Source organism: Nelumbo nucifera, chromosome 2 (genome assembly GCF_055504915.1).
Source record: "Nelumbo nucifera cultivar China Antique chromosome 2, China Antique-T2T, whole genome shotgun sequence".
NCBI lineage: Eukaryota > Viridiplantae > Streptophyta > Magnoliopsida > Proteales > Nelumbonaceae > Nelumbo > Nelumbo nucifera.
In genome coordinates this window covers 69072024-69086880 of record NC_142650.1, presented here as the reverse complement: position 1 = coordinate 69086880, position 14857 = coordinate 69072024, and the positions used below count along the sequence as shown (strand labels likewise).

The following is a 14857-nucleotide window of genomic DNA, read 5'->3' as shown; positions in this document are numbered from 1 at the left end:
ACACCCATCATATTCAGGTTACGCCAAGGTACCGTGAGAGAGTTCCCATTTTCTGGTGAAGCCCCTCCCACATCGGTCTATGACGCCCCTATCATCTTATGAAACACTCTAACAGATCCAACAGCAAATGGATAGCCCAATTTTATGGTGCGTTTCCTCATTACTGATGGACCCATCATTGTGCTAATGACGGAAGGCCTTTAGAGAGTCCATCATATGGATCTCCCTATCACTTGCATTCATATTTGCTGGAGGGAACAAAATCACGGCCTAGTTCTAATTTAGGTCAAACCAAAGTGGCTCCCACTGACTTTCATAAAGTCAGATTTCTGGTGGGCCTTCATCGGCTAGGGGTTCCGTACGCATCCCTTTTCAGGGTTGTGGGGCCCACCAGGCAAAGAGGGGGTCATCCAATGACCTTCAGGGACACCATGGCAATGATGTGCATTCAGCCATGGTGTGCGCAAGAGCCACTAACGAGTCATCATGGGCCAAGTACTTATGGCCCATGGTCGCAGCACATCAAACATCCAAACATCACATGTAAAGGAGGAATTGATCCAATCAATTAATTGCTGTAAAGCCCATTCAACGGCCCATTTAAAAACCAAGTCATTAACGATTAATGTCCACTAGGTGTATGGGCTGAATCGCAGATAGCAGTTCGGCCCATACAGCTTATCTCACAATAATGGGCTTTTGCAGTTTTAACCCTTTAAAACTGGGCTTTACAGGTGGGCCGAATTAATCCCTGTAATTGAACATCAGATTTGGAACAAAAGTGTGAGACAATTGGACTGAGAACAGCCCCTTTCGAAACCCAGATTCGGTCCAAACAGTTTTGGTCCAATCTAGTCCGAAATGGTCCAAAACTGATTTTCAATTCAAGAATTAATTATTGAATGATCTGAAATTAATAGTTTTGATTTCTAGCAAACACAAAACAATTATGGACTGTTCGCACCACCTGCAAAACAGAGGTTAATCACAAGGGTTGCAGTTTCATAAACTGCAAATCGCAGAAAACGATTTCTCCATCTGCAAATCTCCAGCGCCGCCATCTTCTTCCATCTTCTTTAATCAAGAAAAATAACAGAAATCCTATTTCTATTAATTACATTCTTGATCAAATCCTATACATTCAGTCTAAAAAATAAAAAAAAATTATTTACAGACCGAATTGAATGAAATAAATAAATAGAAAAGAAAAAGGGTGCGCAGACCATCTGCGCTAAAACTGCACTGCGATCTCCAGGTTTGAACAGTCCATTAAATCAAAATAAATAAAGAACAATTCCAAATAAATTTTGGATTTAATAGAAATTAATTTCAGATCAATCGCCCTTAACAAGAAACAGTTTCTTGAAAAAAAAAAGAAAACAATCTGCGCAAATCTTGAAAGAACACCTTCTATCCATCTGCGTAGGGTCAGATCTGATTTTCTTTTGGTTCAAGATTCGAACCTGTGGCTCTGATACCACTGAAAGAATGGTAGGATCCATCTAATGGACGCCATAAAGGTTGCGGAATGGGTGGGGCGAATTTCAAAATTTCCTACCTTCTCCCAACTGGGAATCATATTCCCTGAATTTAGAATACAATATTCAAGGATCTACTTGAACCCTAATCAAACCAGATCTGTACCAAAAGATAAATGGGAGGATTATACCTGATCCGGAGAAGCAGTATCTCCCAAAGTTGGTGTTCACGCCCAAAGAAAGCTCCAAGATCTGTCCCTGCTGAAGATGACACAGCTGTGGATGGAACAGAACCAGCAGGGTGCGTCCTACACACTGGATCCTTCACAAGAATCCCCTGGGTGTACTAAACACTGAATTCTTTCAGTCTTTCTTGCAAGACTGATGTCAAGAACTGGTTTCTTGACTTTCCTTTCTGCAAAGATCAAATCTTGCAACAATGCAGATGGCGGCGGCAGGAGGAGATTTTCCAGAAACGAAAAAAACTGAATTGTTTTCTTTTCTGGAGAGAATGAGATCTAATCTCAATTCGCAGGAACCTTTTTTTTTTTTGCTTACCAAAACCCCTTGGATCGAAATCTGATTTCTCTCCCTCTTGGTTCATTCGAAATTCTCCTCTCTTTTCTTCTTGATTAAGAAATCTCCTAATTAGGAGTTATCCCAATCCAAATCAGTATTTGGATAGGGGATAATCTTAATCCCTTTCCCAGATAGAGTTAGCTTACTCCTGATCTTATCAGGAGGTTACCAGATTCAAATCTGATTTGAATTTGGTCTCTAAGAGTGGATAAGGCTAAGAGCCCAATCCTTTTTGCTAACTTCAATCTCAAATTCGCCCCATTGATGGGTGATCATATCAGCCCACTTCGAAATGGGCTTTTGGCCCATTAAGTATTCAGTGTTTAATTAGTTTCCAATCTGCTGCCCAGTTGGGCTTCTTTGTATGGCGTGGGACCCAAGCATTGATCTACACACCAGCCACATGGGTTCGGCCCAGCCTTTAATACAAGGCCCAGCCGAATTCACTGAAAATCTCAATGAACCCCTTGAGTCCATCGTATGAACCCTATGGGCCCAACACTTACATTAAGTGGTCCCTGGGCCAAGCCATCTTATAAAAACCCAGGGACTGTGGGCAGGTGCAAGATTAGCCCATCAGGTATTATCCTAAATGGTCTTACACTTAACCTCTCAGCCCTTAATGATCAAGCACTGCCCGACAAGAGAGGACCTCTCCCTCGGCTGCAAGGAACAGTGCCGCACTCTCCTCTCACATGGATCCCGGGAATTAAAACCATTTGCAAACATTTTGAAACCGTACATATATATGTAAATATATTAATTTTGCAAAAACAAAATTCCAACGATTGAAATCAACTGCCGGCAGTTTGGTTTCCATCAGAGAGAGTGCATTCCCGATCATTACCCTTTGTCCGACAAAGTGGCTGATTCTGTCACTATGACCACCCACTCAGATGAATTCTCAAACTGCCCCAACATACCCAGGTTTTGATCCCCACTAAGGATCTCACTGATTGGCATATCAAAGGCAGCCTGATCCAGCACCTAGTGAAGTGTCACAATCGAGTCTAGGGGTCAGGTGTAACTTTCCAGTTTTGCCCATCTATCTCCAAGGTCCAGGGCAAGACTGGAAATCTGGTCCGGTTCAAGGATTCAAGTAATCCCATGCTGTATGTGCCTCGGGTCTTACCCTGATGGCTGAGACAGGCCATCCCAACACTTGGTGGCACACCAGTATCAGCCTTGGCAGGATAAATCTCCCCAGACTTATCCAACGGCTGTGAACATTTAAAACTAACATGAGTCTCTACAAATGTCCAGTTTTAGGGTTTTACACAGAATTAAACCAAACAACATGAATCAAACATGCACTTTATTTATTTCCACTAAACAACAAAAGTACATCAAAATGATTGAAGCTAAGGGCATACAAAACTGTCTAACAAGAATTACTTTGATAAAATCTACATTGGCAAATCTTTCCATTTATTTCCTTTCAACCTTTTGCATCCCAACTAGGATAGCAGGGAAATTGGAGAAGTGCATGAGGGACTTTCTGTGGGAACCAAGAAAGGAAAAAAAAAAGGACCATCTAGTAAATTGGGAACAGGTTAGCAAACCCAAAGAAGAAGGGGCCTAGGGTTAGGGAATATTGCTTTTAGAAACATTGGCCTACTTGGTAAATGGTTATGGAGATTTCCCTTTGAGAGAAAAAGGCTATGACACAAGGTAATAGTAAGCATTCATGGGCTAGAAGGTAATGGCTGGGATACAAAAGTTTCTCCCCATACTTGCTCAACTTCTTTATGGAAAGCAATTCATGATGTTTATCCAATCTCTCAATTTCATTAGGTATGATGTGGGAAGGGGTGATAAAGTACAATTCTAGAATAGGAATACCTTCTCCAAATGGTTTAAATTGGAACCTCGGGTTTAGAAGAGGGTTATGGGAATTTGAATGTTCTTCTTTGATGCACTTACCTGATACCTTAAGGCAGGTCTCGCTGGATACATCTCTTGAAGACTCCAAAATGGTTTAAATTGGAACCTCGGGTTTAGAAGAGGGTTATGGGAATTTGAATGTTCTTCTTTGATGCACTTACCTGATACCTTAAGGCAGGTCTCGCTGGATACATCTCTTGAAGACTCCAAAATTTGTAGATATCTCTAGATGGCCTCTTTACTCGCTCCTCCTTTAAGTCCCTTGCCTCCTCAAACCATCAAGGGGTGAACTTCCCAATGAAGGAAATTTGGAGTAAGCCTATCCCACTTGAAATTCAAGATTTCTGATAGGAAAGTTTTCTTGGTAAGGTAAACACTTGTGATATGTTGTAGAAAAGAAGGCCTTCCGTATGCCTTTCTCCTCACATATGCTTCTTACATAGGGATAGTGGTGAGAACCTATCCCATTACTAATCTCCTGTTCCTTTGTGCTTAAAATTTGTGAGGTTTTTCGTTCTCTCTTTGGGTGCAGGTGGACCCCCCTCAAGATGTGGTGGTCTGTTCAATCCGAACTTCTTGAGGCAACCAAAGAAAAGAGGGAAAGTGCTTTGGAGGGCCACTAAAGCAACAATTTTCTGGGTGGTGTGGGAAGAGAGGAATAGTAGAATCTTCTTGGAGATGAGCAGGACCTTGGAGGAAGTGATAAACAACATAAAAATAAAGGTAACCTTTTGGGTGAAGACCTTAGACATCTTCAAAACCTTCTCAGTAACTGACTTCTCAAGGGCCTGGACTGAAAGAGCATAATCATCAAGAGTAAAAGATAGAGTTTCTATGGAGTGGAAACCCCCAGAGGGTAATAAAGTAAAACTAAATTCTGGTGGGAGTTCCCTTGGAATCCCGAGTATGGCTGGAATAGGAGGAGTCATCAGAAACTTAGAGAGTAGGATTGTGGTGATGTTTACAGGGCCAATTGGTTTAGGAAACTCTTTGAAGGCTGAACTGTTGGCTCTCTTGCAAGGTCTCAGACTAGCTAGATAGCTGGGGTTTAGAATGATTGAGGTGGAAGGAGACTCACAAGCGGTCATCTCATGGGAAAAATCTAACAGGTGTTTCCCTTGGACCCCTTTTTTTGATGAATAACAAAAGACTTTCATTAAAAATTAGAGAAAAGAGTACAAAGTAGAAGGGGAGAGGTAAACCTTGTTAACCCTCAACTACGGAAAAACACCAAACAGATTACAACATTGCCCAAAACATTTGTTCCCTTCCCACCCCTTCCTTAGCAAGAGTATCCACAAAGGAGTTGGCACTTCTCTTTACCCACTTTAACTGAATTCCCAAATCTTGTGCTAACTGATTAAACAGTCTTTTTTCATTAGCTAACTTCCAAAGCAAGAGCATCCCTTGGACCCTTCAAAACATGCTAAGAAAAGTGGAAAAGATAGCAAGAGAATTAGAGGTTGAATTCAAATGGATTAGGAGTAGTGCAAATGGGTTAGTTGACTCCTTAGAAAACAAGGGTTTATGAGGCAACAACTGTTTCGGGCCTCCTTGTGACTTGGGTTATGAAGGGATTGACACTATGATCAATCAAGTTGTATTAATCACTCTTACTTTCCAATTTAATTTAATAAAATAAATTTACTTTTGCTGATAAAAAAAAATCAACAGTAAAACCTTAAAAAAAGTACAAGTGATATATATAGTATATAATAGAATGCAAGGTTCAAAATTTTGCAATGTATCAGATCGTATTGGCCGATATGTATCGTTCCGACACAAGTCCGATATAGTGCGATACAATTAAGTCCCCTTCTCTCTCATTAATTTCATTAAACTATATTTATCTGAATTGGCTCTCATTAATTTCGTATCTACTCCTATTTTTAAGTATAATTTCTCTCTTTCTCTCTCATTAATTAGTTAATTACTCCTACAATTAATGCATAATTTTAAATTTGAATTTCAATTTTAGTGCCTAACTGGAATTCTCTCTCATTATTTATGTTAATTAATAATCCTCTCTCTCATTAAATTTGTTTTGTTAGTATAAAACTACAAAGCTTAGCAATAGCAAGATTCGAACCTTGGGTATTAGGTTTTAACGACCAGAGGTTCACCACTAAGCCATGCTTATTTGCTTGCTATAGGTTTATGCATTTTTGTTTTTAAATAAGTTTTCTCTTTTTCTTAGTGTATGCTTCTCAATAAATGTTAGAATTAATTATTAAAATTTATATATTAATAAATATTAAGATAAATTATATTGATTATTTTAAAACTAATGTATATCTATATACATTTTAGATATTCCATCATTTGTCAATAGTTCCCAAGTGTGTCTCGATATCTCGAATTTTATATAAACCATTAAATTATAGTTTTTTTTTTTACTTCTAAACAACTTATTTACAATCATATAAAACTTGTAACTATTTTTATTAATATATATTTTTAGGATTTATTCGAGTTTTTTAGCATATTTATGTGTATCTTGATTTTTCGTCTGTATCCATGTGTATCCAAAATGTATCCCGATCTGTCTCTTAAAATTGTCTTTTTGGTACACCTTGCGTTTTCAATACTTTAAACCTTGATAGAATGTACGAACACACAGTAATGAGATGCAATCATAGTAATGTTGTTATAGTAAAGTGCCTGCCTTGTGACTTTTGTTGCCTAGGTGGGTGCCTTGTTTCTATAAGTCAAGGTTACGGGTGAGGCACTCAACAAAGGGTGCCTAGTCACCTAGGTGATACCTTGAATGTGATCATTTCATAAACACTGCATCTAGCAACTATAGATACTTGTCATGTAAGCAAGAGGTCATTCAAAAGGAAAAAGGTGTAATATTCTTAAAAATTGTCATGTGTAATGTTTACATAAACAATCTTCTTGCTTGCTTCTTTCTTTCTGTGCGTATATGTAGTGTGTAGGCACTAACTGATGGATCCAATTCTACTTGATAGGGAAATGACCTTCATAACCAAGGCAAATTCCATGATGCTGCACAGAAGTATTTATTTGTTAGTATGGAACTAAATTTTTCTCCCTTTTCTTGATCAAAATACTAGTTATGTTCTTTTTTTATTTAAAATATTTGTTTGTAATTTCTTTGGGTAGTCCTGGCAATGATGTTTTCACAACTTTCTTCTTGCATGTTTAGGCAAAGAAAGACCTAAAGGATATACCATTATCTCAAAGTGTAACACTCCAGTTGACATGTTCTCTTAATTTGATGTCATGTTATTTGAAAACAGGGCAATATGATGAGTGCATAAAGGAAGGATCTGAGGTATGGATAAACTACTGTTCATTTTTTCTTCTGAGTTTTGTGTTATAATGAGTTGGTGCAACACTTACGAGTTAAGACTCACCTAAGGCACAAATTAAAAGCACTCATGAAAATGATAACCTGAGATAGTAAGATGAGTAAATTATCACAGTTGGTGAACTTTTAGTTTGGAGAGAAGGGTGAGCAAACTAAAAGTTCCTTCCTTTTCCTTCTATTCCTATTTCCTTTCAGTTTATGTGCCTTATACAAGTTATTTACCAGGAAAAATTAGCTTCCTCCAATTATCCTTTGGTCTACTTTTTCCTAATAAATGACTTGTCTGGCATTTTAGGTCTTGGTCTATGATGGTGAGAATGTCAAAGCTCTTTATCGGCGAGGTCAAGCATATAAAGAACTGGGGTTGTTAGACGTGAGTTTATGTTCTTCAATAGATCATCTCCATGCTTCAGATCAGCAAATAACGCCCCAACCCCAATTGATTTTTCTAGTTAACGATGCTGTTAACTCCATAGAATTGGTTGCATCTGTGAAGGATGTTATATTTGATGTCAATATTTGCTTCTGTTATCTGATGGCATTTTTGAAACATATTAGGATGCAGTCTCTGATTTCAGTAAGGCTCATGAAGTTTCTCCTGATGATGAAACTATTTCAGAGGTTCTAAGGTATATACACATATATAAATAGGAATCCTTGGATATTTAGTTGGATGAAACTGAGTGATATACTGCATTTTATTTCATGCATTTGCTGTATGTTGATGTCAATCTGAGTTAGGGGCATCTGGATTCCGTTTCCATGTTCTACATGATCATAAATGTTGCCATTTGGTTCAGGGAGATGAATGAAAGATTGAAAAAAGGAGGTGGAAACCTACAATCATCAAAAAGTATGCTTTTCTTTTTTCCTTAATCAAGTCAATTAGTCCTACATTTCTTTGGCTGTTCACATTATGAGAAGGCTTTCTGCTTCATTTGTCATGCAGGACTAGTAATTGAGGAAATAACTGAAAAAATTCAAACTGTGCCTCTTGAAACACTTAAAAGTTCATCAACAGAATATTCTGTGAGACGACCACAAGAAACTACTGAACTCTTTGGGACTTGTAGTAAGTTCAGCTTTGGCAGCTTAGCTACTGAAGCAGAGTGTTTGCAGAGTTTTAAAGACAACCCAGAAGCTATCAGGTTATTTTCTGTCCATGAAGCATATCTTATTCATTCTTGATGTAACTGTAATCTTAGTTGTGAATTTGTTTATTGGGGGTATGTGGTTTTAGCCATTCTTTTCCTTCATGGATAAATGTCTTTACATTCATTTAGTGTAACTTGACATGGTTATATTTTGTTTCTATCTTCATGTGCATTACATCAATACAAAGCAATGGATGTTGACATCCTTTCTTTGTATTTGTTTTAGATTTTTCTTGCTATAAATTATTTTTTATGGGTTAATGCTTTTATTTCCATTTTTTAGTGTCAGAAGATCAACTAGTGTTTTAAAAATGCATGGGAGGCATATGCCTGGAGGGTGCCCCCAAAATGCCCTGAGGTGCATGCCAGAAGCATTTATGCTTCTGAAGCATACTCCATAGGTGTGCATGAGATGTACCAGAGGTGTACACCTCATGCACACCTCATACAAAAAGGAGTTAAGATAAGAAGAAAAGAATGAAAGGAAAAAGGCAGGACCCTCTGCAATTGGAATAATTCAGGATGGGGCAGGGGAGACATATGTGGATTGTTTTTGGGGCCAATTGGACAAGGTGATTCATTTACGGGCAGAGTTAATGGTGCCGTTTTTAGGGTACAAAAAGCCAGGGAAATGGGAATCACAAGGTTGATTGTGGAAGGGGATTCGGAAATAATAATTGGGTGTCTGAAGGAAGGAGGGGGTGATTTGGCAATATAAGAATGATCTCAGGCAGTTCAAGATGTTGTCAAGAGTTATGAACATTCAAGTTAGATGGCTAAGAAGGTCCACCAATGGATTGGCTGATCGACTAGCTAAGCAAGGAGTGCATAGAAATCACTTGTATTAGGCTCAATTATAATGGCATGGTGGGGTTCTTTTGATGTAAAGGGTGTTCCATTTAACAACTTCTTGTCATAACCTTTTTCTTAATTAGTTCTAATAAAATTTTCTTTGTTGCTGATCAGAAAAAAAAGGAAAATAAAACATCTTTCATAAAAAAAAGGAGGCTTACACCTCCTTGTGCTTGGGAAGCATATGCCTCTTATGTTCTGAACTATGCTTCACGCCTCCAAGTAGTGGAATGCCTTTTGTCACACCTCTGTGTTTTAAAACATTGAGCTTAACTAAACTCAACAATGCCTTGCCCCAACTATATGGTTTTGGTGCTATTGAAGGCTATAGTGTTTTTTAGGCAAGGCAATAATCTTACATAATAATATAATAACATAATTTGGATTTTGTTGGTTTTCAAGACTGCTATTCAGTCTTGATCACTAAGAGATTTTAGGTTCGATGAGAAGAGAAAGTGAAGAAGATGTAGAAGAAAGAGTGATGGAAGAGCAATAGAACACAGATTTTGAGGAGAAGAACACAATGTCAATATTCTGCCGCCGCCACTTTAAGTTAATATATATAGGTTATGCTAGTTACATGAAAGGATATATCTGCCCTTGGTGTTTACATCATAACTGCTAACAAATAACAACCAATATAAAACTGAAACTAGAAATAACAGAACAACAAAATAACCACAGCTGTGACTAGATACATTCTACCCTACGGGCAGAGTGGTACCACAGCTGTGGGGCCCACATCAATGTTCTCTACACTCCCCCTCAAGTTGGGAGTATATGTTCATCATTCCCAACTTGGATAGATCCGCCTCTAGCTTCTTTCTTGATTCGGCTTTAGTAAGAATGTCGGCTAGTTGCATACTGGATGTGATGTAAGGGAGGCATACTTCTTGAGATGAGACCCTCTCTCGCACAAAATGGCGGTCAACTTCAATGTGTTTGGTTCTGTCATGCTGTACTGGATTATGTGCTATATTAATGGCGGCTTGATTATCACAGTACAGCATCAGGGGCTTCTCATACTCAACACCCAACTCCTCAAGTAGAGATCTTAACCATAGGATTTCAGCCACTCCATTGGCCATGGACCTGTATTCTGCTTCAGCACTTGACCGGGAGACCCCACTTTGTTTCTTACTTCTCCAGGAGACAAGGTTTCCTCCCACAAGGGCACAATATCCCGAGGTAGACCTTTTGTCATCAACACTCCCAGCCCAATCTACATCAGTATAAACCTCCACCTTCATGTGATTGTTGTTCTTGAAAAGTATACCCCTACCTGGGCATCTCTTTAAGTAGGCTAAGATTCTTTTTGCCGCAAGAAGATGTGTGGTTCTAGGAGAATGCATGTATTGGATGACAACACTAACAGCACAAGTAATATCTGGCCGAGTGAGGCAGAGATATAGGAGCTTTCCTACCAGTTGCTGGAACATAACTTTGTCTTCAAGAAGCTCCCCACTCTCGGCACTAATCCTGTGATTCTGTTCAATTGGTGTATCTGCTGGCTTGACACCTAACTTTCCAGTTTCTGCCAACAGGTCTAGGACATATTTCCTTTGAGATATAAAGATTCTCTGTTTGGATCTAGCAACCTCAATACCCAAAAAATACCGGAGTACACCAAGGTCCTTCACCTCAAATTCTTGGTGAAGAAGCTGTTTAAGAGACTCAATCTCATGGCTATCATTCCCTGTGACCACAATATCATCAACATATACTGCCAACAGTGTCAAAGAGGACTCCACCCTCTTGATGAATAGGGTATGATCTGACTGGGCCTGTACTTATCCAAACTTCACAAGTGCTAATCTGAATCTATCGAGCCAAGCCCTAGGTGACTGTTTCAAACCATACAAAGTCTTGTTGAGCCGGCAGACCTTCTTACCTACTTCTGCATCATAGAAGCCAGGAGGCAAACGCATGTAAACTTCTTCCTACAGATCTCCATTCAGAAAGGCATTTTTCACGTCCATTTGGTATAAAGGCCAAGTGTGACTTGCTGCAAGGGACAAGAGAACTCGAATAGTAGTCATCTTGGCTACCGGTGCAAATGTGTCCAAGTAATCTATGCCATAAGTCTGTGTAAACCCTCTTGCAACTAACCGAGCTTTATACCTCTCAATAGATCCATCTGCATTATGCTTCACCGTAAATACCCATCTGCACCCAACTGGTTTCTTTCCTTTTGGCAAATCAACTACCTCCCAGGTGTTGTTCTTCAACAGAGCATCCATCTCAACTTGCATTGCATCTTTCCATTCAGGGACGGATAGGGCTTCTTGCACTGTTCTTGGAATAGGGACATTGGAAATGGAGCTAAGGTAGGACCTGTAGGTAGGAGATAGGCGATCATAGGATAAAAAATGGAAAATACAATGGGCTGTGGATGTGGTACAATGTTGTTTCCCTTTACGGACTGCAATTGGAAGGTCAAGATCATCTATAGGGGAAGTCTCTGTGGTCTCTGGGACTGAAGTATCTGGACCTGGAGCTGCAGATGAGATTGGTGCTGGTCTGGACTGCTGATGATCAGGATCAACCTGCCTGTACCGCCTGTGATAAACCCTCAACTCCTGATCCCTCTGACCACCCTCACCATTGTAGCTTTCCCTCAACTCCTGATCCCTCTGACCACCTTCACCATTGCAGTTCTCATCACCCAATGGAATAGGTAAAGGAACTGCCCCACTCTCACTGCTCTCCCCCTGAAGACAAGAACTCAAACCCCCACTCTCACTACTCTCCCCCAGAGGGGCAACCCGAGGATAATAGGGTGTCCCCTCAAAGAAAGTGACATCCATGGAGACAAACTTCCTCCTGGAGACAGGATCATAACAGCAATAACCCTTTTAAGTTTGTGCATAACCAAGGAAGATGCATTTGGAGGCTTTGGGTTCGAACTTGGAGGGATGGGGTCCGAGAAGCTAAACAAAGCAAGTGCAACCGAATGTCTTAAGGGGAATAGAAAACAAGTCCTCACGTGGGTGTAGAAGCGAAAAAGGAGATCGCATATCAAGGACCCTGGAAGGGACCCGATTAATAAGGTATACCGCCGTGAGAGTAGTGTCCCCCCAGAAGCGAATAGGGACATTGGAAGTAAACATGAGGCTTCTAGCCACTTCCAAAATGTGCCTATTCTTCCTCTCGGCAACTCCATTCTGCTAAGGTGTATGAGGGCAAGAGCTCTGGTGGATAACCCCATGATGAAGAAGATAAGATGTCAATGATTTAGCAAAGTATTCCTTTGCGTTATCAGATCGGAGAACTTTGATCTTGGCATCAAACTGGGTTAGGATCATTTGGTGAAAATTTTGGGTCAGGGAAGGTACCTTATCTTGTGAACGCATGAGATAAACCCAAGAAAAGCGGGTATGGTCATCAACAAATAACAAAAAATATCTATACCCACCCATGGAAGGGATATGATAAGGCCCCCAAACGTCAGTATGCACAATATCAAAAGAATTATCACTCCTTTTATTACTCAATAAATAAGGCTTTCTACGATGCTTAGCAAACTCACAACTTTCACACTATAGCTGAGACAACTCAATAGACTCAAATAAAGTAGGAAACAGACTCTGTAAAGATCGAAAAGACAAATGACCTAATCGGTTATGCCAAAGCATAATCGGACTCACACTCTTAGAAACAAAAGACAACTTCTCTACTGACTCTCCCTGACGAAACCGCTCCCCGAGCAGATAGATCCCATTCGTCTCACGGCCAGTCCTAATCACCTTCTGCGTCTCCAAGTCCTGAAAAACACATCGGTCAGGGAAGAAGGTTACTGAGCAGTTCATATGCTTGGTAATACTACTGACTGAAAGAAGGTTAGTATCAAGCTTAGGCACATGCAAAACAGATGATAGGGAGATGGTATCTGAAAGCTTGATGTCACCCTTCCCAGAAATAGGAACCAGGGAGCCATCAGCAATAGATACCTTATCCCTACCAGAAGACAAATGGTAAGTAGTAAACAGTGAAGGCAAGCTAGTCATGTGATCAGATGCACCTGAGTCTATTACCCAACAAGGTTCAGTAGTACCTGGAGCCGAGGCATGATAGGCTGAAGCTCGAGTACCTGAATGGGCGAAGGCAGATGTGACAGGGGCTGATGGAGGCTGCGGTGGCTAAGCTGAATTTCCAACCTCCTTTTCTAGCTGTATTAGGGCAGCCCGAACTGCAGCTAAGGTCTCCAAAGATGTTCCTTTTGTGCCAGATGAGGATGCTGAATCAGTGTTCATGGCTACATGAGCAGTGCCCTTCTTGTTTCTTAACTTTGCAGGAACCAAGTGGGGATGCAATTTCCAACATGTCTCTTTTGTATGTTTGGGTTTCTTACAATGTTCACATACTACATCCTTCTTGTCTTCCTTCCTCCTGTCCTTCTCTGAATCACCCCCTGATTTGGGTGTAGCCGCTACAAAGGCTGATATGGGTTGCATCATAACCTTCCTTCTGGTTTCTTCACTATGTACAAATGAGTAAACCTGAGAGAGAGTCACATTGTCTCTAGTCAAAATCTGCTGCCTCACAATATCATATTCTGAGTTCAGTCCCGCCAGGAACTCAAACACTCTGTTTGTCTCGATGTGCTTTCTATGGGTCTGAGCATCTTTGGGACTCTCCCACTCAAGAGTCTCTAAGTGATCAATCTCATGCCACAGGGACTTCAAGGTAGAGAAGTAGACCGATACCAGTTTCTCTCCTTGTTTAAGGGTGTTCACTTCACATTTCAATTCCTATGCTCTGGCAACATTAAGGGGTTGGGAGTAAGTTTCTTTCATAACATCCCATATCTCCTTAGCTGTTTTTGCCCACAAATAATTCCGGCTAATATGAGGCTGCATAGAGTTACACAGCCATGTCATAACCAAGTAGTTTTCTTGCATCCACTTGGTATATGTCGGGTCTCCCTTGGAAGGTTCTTTCATATCTCCCAGGAGGTACCCTAATTTACCTCTTCCACCAATAGCCATCATGGCTGATTGGGCCCATTCCAAATAGTTTGATCCATCAAACTTTACGGTCGTAATCTGACCACCCATCTCAGAAATACCACCATAACTGATGTTCCCAAGACTGCCTTCTGCCTGAATTTTAGACTCCATTTCTGTCAAGTCTCAAAACAGTACTTGAATCACCAATCACAATCAAAACAGTATAGGCCTGATCTGTATTCTCAATGTATGTGCACAAAACTGAAGTAATTCTGATCTGAAACCAACTAGCCAACACAGCAGTAGCTGTCCATAGATCTCTAACCCCCTTAGAACTCTGAGAACAGCTTTAAAACAAAACTGATATGCTAGGGAAAGTTAGGGTTTTAATCAGTCCTGAAAGGAAGCAATTCAGTCGCACAGTCCAAACTATATAGATAGCTTTCAGTAGGGTTTTAATCAGTCCTGAAAGGAAGCAATTCAGTCGCACAGTCCAAACTGTATAGATGTGCTTGCAGTAGGGTTAATAAGAAACCCTAGAGTAGAGAGAAAGACAGTTCGGTCCAGGGTTTGATGTAAAACCCTAGGAAATCGAAGGGAGAAAGAGCTAGAATGGTTCGGCCTTCC

General features: G+C 40.2%; 1 pseudogene across 1 annotated transcript in view; it reads left to right on the top strand.

Moving 5' to 3' along the window:
- Positions 1-14857, top strand: part of LOC104601519 (outer envelope protein 61-like) — a 49625-nt pseudogene that overhangs the window by 14990 nt on the left and 19778 nt on the right. Inside the window, exons 6-11 of the transcript XR_016081919.1 lie at positions 6914-6970; positions 7111-7239; positions 7571-7648; positions 7834-7904; positions 8076-8128; positions 8225-8423. The product of XR_016081919.1 is annotated as an outer envelope protein 61-like (transcript). The remainder of the gene's footprint in view (positions 1-6913; positions 6971-7110; positions 7240-7570; positions 7649-7833; positions 7905-8075; positions 8129-8224; positions 8424-14857) is intronic.